The following is a 6,068-nucleotide window of genomic DNA, read 5'->3' as shown; positions in this document are numbered from 1 at the left end:
GCTTAACGTCCAGTGGCAAATATTTCATGCATATTCAGGACGAGAACAAGTTCACAATAAATACAATAGGTAGGTTCTGTAATAGATTAAGGGATTATGGTCGGAGAAATTTAGACTGCCACGGGAAATGAGGGTATATTGGATAGGGACAGAAATTTAGCCTTGCAACAGGTCACCTACGGACCCCTCTAAGAGTTGTTGCAAGGGTTCTTAACGTGCAAAGAGCGTGGCACTCTCTTTACACGAGGCATCGGATTTAACGTCCCCATTCTGACCGGACGTGGCTGCAAATTTGTACATCCCGCACAGCCAAACGGACGCCCCACTTTAGCACGGGTTTTACTGCCGGTCGGAGGAAGACCAATGGTGACCATACTTCTATTCCCCAGTCACCCTTGGGGGTTATATAAATAGAGATTTGTGTCAGAAACGTTTAGGATGATATGGTTTAATGCATGTAGCAAAACTGTAAAAGTATAAATAATATTTTCTCTCAGATATTGTACATTGTAATTTATTTGTGAATATTTGTGAAAAAAATTAGATGTGCATATATTTTTGTTGTGGTGATTTTGTTTAAAGTTACATCTAGTTTTTACTAATAGTTCCCTTTACATGTTATAAAGTTAAATGAAATAAGTTATTATTTACAGGTATAACATTTTATAAAATACTTTTTATAGCATGTAAAGATAACTATATTTATAATTATATATAGATATCAAATAATGGAATTTATGCATTTTATTACACATATGTATTATATAAAATCAATACAACAACAAATATCTTTAGATATTTAAAAAAAAACCAACAACATAGACAGTTCATTGTTCAAATAACATACATATGGTTTCTCCATTTCCAAAAAATGAATTCCAAAATGTCCACTTCATCTACTTGGTACATGATTTTCACTGCAAGATCATCAATCTTTCTTTTCATGATCGCTTCAAGGTGACTGATGGCTGCTATTTCTGAATACCTAAAAAATACACACAAATTATAATTATTCAGTGAATTATTATTATTATTATTATTATTATTATCAAAAGTCTTTAACTGAATTCAAAATAATGATAAGTTATTTGGTATATGGTAAAAATATCATATAGTATTCTAATTACACATTTAAGAGATTTCAGTCTATTCACTTTCATTATCCATATTGTAATGATTAAGAACAATTATAACAATAATAAAAAAATATTAAATACCTTGTTTGAACATCATTTGATCCAGGCTCTTGTTTTATTGGTCTTGTTCCCTCCATAATTAAATCTGATTATACCTGAAAAAAACTCCAGTAATTACTATAATTAAAAATACAAAATTATCAACAGAGAAAAACAAACATACACACACACACAATTATAAAAGTATAAACAAATTAGTTATAAAAAAGGACAAAATTGTAAATTAAATAAATGTCATTGGTTAAACTAATATATAGATATCAATTAATGGAATTTATGCATTTTATTACACATATGTATTATATAAAATGAATACAACAACAAATATCTTTAGATATTTAAAAAAAAAAAAAACCAACAACATAGACAGTTCATTGTTCAAATTACATACATATGGTTTCTCCATTTCCAAAAATGAATTCCAAAATGTCATCTAGTTGAGTTCTTCCAACATTAAATCCCTTTTTCTTGATTTTAACTGTTTCTTGAACATAATGTCACTATTTAACTTATGTTTATTCTTTTCCACTTCATCTACTTGGTACATGATTTTCACTGCAAGATCATCAATCTTTCTTTTCATGATCTCTTCAAGGTGACTGATGGCTGCTATTTCTGAATACCTTAATAATACATACAAATTATAATTATTCAGTGAATTATTATTATTATTATTATTATTATCAAAAGTCTTTAACTGAATTCAAAATAATGATAAGTTATTTGGTATATGGTAAAAATATCATATAGTATTCTAATTACACATTTAAGAGATTTCAGTCTATTCACTTTCATTATCCATATTGTAATGATTAAGAACAATTATAACAATAATAAAAAAATATTAAATACCTTGTTTGAACATCATTTGATCCAGGCTCTTGTTTTATTGGTCTTGTTCCCTCCATAATTAAATCTGATTATACCTGAAAAAAACTCCAGTAATTACTATAATTAAAAATACAAAATTATCAACAGAGAAAAACAAACATACACACACACACAATTATAAAAGTATAAACAAATTAGTTATAAAAAAGGACAAAATTGTAAATTAAATAAATGTCATTGGTTAAACTAATATATAGATATCAATTAATGGAATTTATGCATTTTATTACACATATGTATTATATAAAATGAATACAACAACAAATATCTTTAGATATTTAAAAAAAAAAAACCAACAACATAGACAGTTCATTGTTAAAATTACATACATATGGTTTCTCCATTTCCAAAAATGAATTCCAAAATGTCATCTAGTTGAGTTCTTCCAACATTAAATCCCTTTTTCTTGATTTTAACTGTTTCTTGAACATAATGTCACTATTTAACTTATGTTTATTCTTTTCCACTTCATCTACTTGGTACATGATTTTCACTGCAAGATCATCAATCTTTCTTTTCATGATCTCTTCAAGGTGACTGATGGCTGCTATTTCTGAATACCTTAAAAATACATACAAATTATAATTATTCAGTGAATTATTATTATTATTATTATTATTATTATCAAAAGTCTTTAACTGAATTCAAAATAATGATAAGTTATTTGGTATATGGTAAAAATATCATATAGTATTCTAATTACACATTTAAGAGATTTCAGTCTATTCACTTTCATTATCCATATTGTAATGATTAAGAACAATTATAACAATAATAAAAAAATATTAAATACCTTGTTTGAACATCATTTGATCCAGGCTCTTGTTTTATTGGTCTTGTTCCCTCCATAATTAAATCTGATTATACCTGAAAAAACTCCAGTTATTACTATAATTAAAAATACAAAATTATCAACAGAGAAAAACAAACATACACACACACACACACACAATTATAAAAGTATAAACAAATTAGTTATAAAAAAGGACAAAATTGTAAATTAAATAAATGTCATTGGTTAAACTAATATATAGATATCAATTAATGGAATTTATGCATTTTATTACACATATGTATTATATAAAATGAATACAACAACAAATATCTTTAGATATTTAAAAAAAAAAACCAACAACATAGACAGTTCATTGTTAAAATTACATACATATGGTTTCTCCATTTCCAAAAATGAATTCCAAAATGTCATCTAGTTGAGTTCTTCCAACATTAAATCCCTTTTTCTTGATTTTAACTGTTTCCTGAACATAATGTCACTATTTAACTTATGTTTATTCTTTTCCACTTCATCTACTTGGTACATGATTTTCACTGCAAGATCATCAATCTTTCATTTCATGATCTCTTCAAGGTGACTGATGGCTGCTATTTCTGAATACCTTAAAAATACATACAAATTATAATTATTCAGTGAATTATTATTATTATTATTATTATTATCAAAAGTCTTTAACTGAATTCAAAATAATGATAAGTTATTTGGTATATGGTAAAAATATCATATAGTATTCTAATTACACATTTAAGAGATTTCAGTCTATTCACTTTCATTATCCATATTGTAATGATTAAGAACAATTATAACAATAATAAAAAAATATTAAATACCTTGTTTGAACATCATTTGATCCAGGCTCTTGTTTTATTGGTCTTGTTCCCTCCATAATTAAATCTGATTATACCTGAAAAAACTCCAGTAATTACTATAATTAAAAATACAAAATTATCAACAGAGAAAAACAAACATACACACACACACACACACACAATTATAAAAGTATAAACAAATTAGTTATAAAAAAGGACAAAATTGTAAATTAAATAAATGTCATTGGTTAAACTAATATATAGATATCAATTAATGGAATTTATGCATTTTATTACACATATGTATTATATAAAATGAATACAACAACAAATATCTTTAGATATTTAAAAAAAAAAAAAAACAACATAGACAGTTCATTGTTCAAATTACATACATATGGTTTCTCCATTTCCAAAAATGAATTCCAAAATGTCATCTAGTTGAGTTCTTCCAACATTAAATCCCTTTTTCTTGATTTTAACTGTTTCTTGAACATAATGTCACTATTTAACTTATGTTTATTCTTTTCCACTTCATCTACTTGGTACATAATTTTCACTGCAAGATCATCAATCTTTCTTTTCATGATCGCTTCAAGGTGACTGATGGCTGCTATTACTGAATACCTTAAAAATACATACAAATTATAATTATTCAGTGAATTATTATTATTATTATTATTATTATTATCAAAAGTCTTTAACTGAATTCAAAATAATGATAAGTTATTTGGTATATGGTAAAAATATCATATAGTATTCTAATTACACATTTAAGTGATTTCAGTCTATTCACTTTCATTATCCATATTGTAATGATTAAGAACAATTATAACAATAATAAAAAAATATTAAATACCTTGTTTGAACATCATTTGATCCAGGCTCTTGTTTTATTGGTCTTGTTCCCTCCATAATTAAATCTGATTATACCTGAAAAAAACTCCAGTAATTACTATAATTAAAAATACAAAATTATCAACAGAGAAAAACAAACACACACACACACAATTACAAAAGTATAAACAAATTAGTTATAAAAAAGGACAAAATTGTAAATTAAATAAATGTCATTGGTTAAACTAATATTATTCAAATTAAGAAACCATTCTCTAAAATGATAAGATAAACAGGGGCAAATGTTGCAAAGTTCAAATAATACAAGTATAACATGTACAAGGATGACATAAAGCTCAAGAATGTTCAAAATGAAAATGGAGGTACACAGTACTTACAAAAATAAATACATACTGTTACAATCATGCTTTTAAGTAGTGTAGTATCACTGAACACCCAAAGCCCCTTGAGTGTGGGTGTATAATTATAACACCACACCCCCTCCAAGTGGGACCATAAATATGAGGGGGTTATAAAATATGGGGGTCAAAGTTATTTCTTTTTAAATAGGAGAAGGGTTATAAATATTTTGAGGTGTAAATGTAAGCACTTTATAAATGTTCACTTTTAAACACTCGAATAATACACTGATACAATGCGAACCTCCTCACCCTGTTTTGAATAACCGTCACTCCTTATAGATTTACACTTCAAAGCATTAACTACATAAACAGATGTTCCAACACCTGTGCAAAACCCTCCTGTACACGCTTTTCAGAAACAGGTGTCTAAGCGTATGCACAACCCAATCCTTTAAAGGATCGCATTGTATTTTTTTCAAGAAGCACAAGTTAAAACCACAACAAAACAGATGTCCTAAAACCTGAGCAAACCACTCCTAAATGCGCTGTCAGAATTAAGTGTAAAAGCACACGTTAAAATCACAAAAACAGGTGTCTTTTAACACCTATGCAACCACTCCTTAAATATACTACAGGTGTTTAAACATCTGTGCAACCTACTACTTTTAAATGATTCAACACCTGAAATTGCCCCATCCTTATATGCTAAGTAGTATGAATAGTTGTGGGTTCTGTTTAAGAAACAAATTAAATCTTGAAGCGACTAAACTAAAATGTAAGTATGATTTTTAATGTGTCTAGTTGTTTACTTACGATATTTTCCAGCATGAGCAAATGACTTATTGAAGTTAACGTAATGCATTCTTTGTGCAATACATTTCTAGTACTGAATGTATTATTAAAAAACAACCAATACAAATACAAATACTTTATTGGCACAAGCTCAATTACATTGTGGTTAGTGTCTGTCTTCTGTTTCTAATTGCCTAATCGTCCCCTCCAACATCTCAACCGTTTTTAAATGGTTTTTCTCCATTTGAATTATAATACTTTTTACTTGTCTAACAGACAATTTAATGTTAGAGTAAATTCAACCATGTCCGATCTGTATGATCAAGAGATTGGTGTCCCTCAGAGGAGTATTTTATCTGCTGCATTATTTAGTTTAAAAATTAAC

At 27.2% G+C, this 6,068-nt stretch overlaps 1 long non-coding RNA gene across 4 annotated transcripts; it reads right to left on the bottom strand.

The window, feature by feature from the left end:
* Window positions 1–818: 818 nt before the first annotated feature.
* Window positions 819–4,683, bottom strand: LOC127721622 (uncharacterized). Of its 4 annotated transcripts, none has more exons than XR_007991360.1 (7): window positions 4,088–4,304; window positions 3,714–3,787; window positions 2,417–2,648; window positions 2,049–2,122; window positions 1,588–1,819; window positions 1,218–1,291; window positions 820–985 (listed from the first exon to the last, which is right to left on the bottom strand). It is a non-coding gene; the product is annotated as an uncharacterized LOC127721622 (long non-coding RNA). The 4 variants fall into 4 exon arrangements; XR_007991361.1 differs by lacking the exon at window positions 3,714–3,787 and adding an exon at window positions 2,881–2,954; XR_007991359.1 differs by lacking the exons at window positions 3,714–3,787; window positions 4,088–4,304 and adding exons at window positions 2,881–2,954; window positions 3,253–3,340 and having other exon boundaries at window positions 821–985.
* Window positions 4,684–6,068: the final 1,385 nt, after the last annotated feature.

Source organism: Mytilus californianus, unplaced genomic scaffold (assembly GCF_021869535.1).
Source record: "Mytilus californianus isolate M0D057914Y unplaced genomic scaffold, xbMytCali1.0.p SCAF_12, whole genome shotgun sequence".
NCBI classification, from domain to species: domain Eukaryota; kingdom Metazoa; phylum Mollusca; class Bivalvia; order Mytilida; family Mytilidae; genus Mytilus; species Mytilus californianus.
This window is presented reverse-complemented; position numbering and strand designations above follow the sequence as displayed.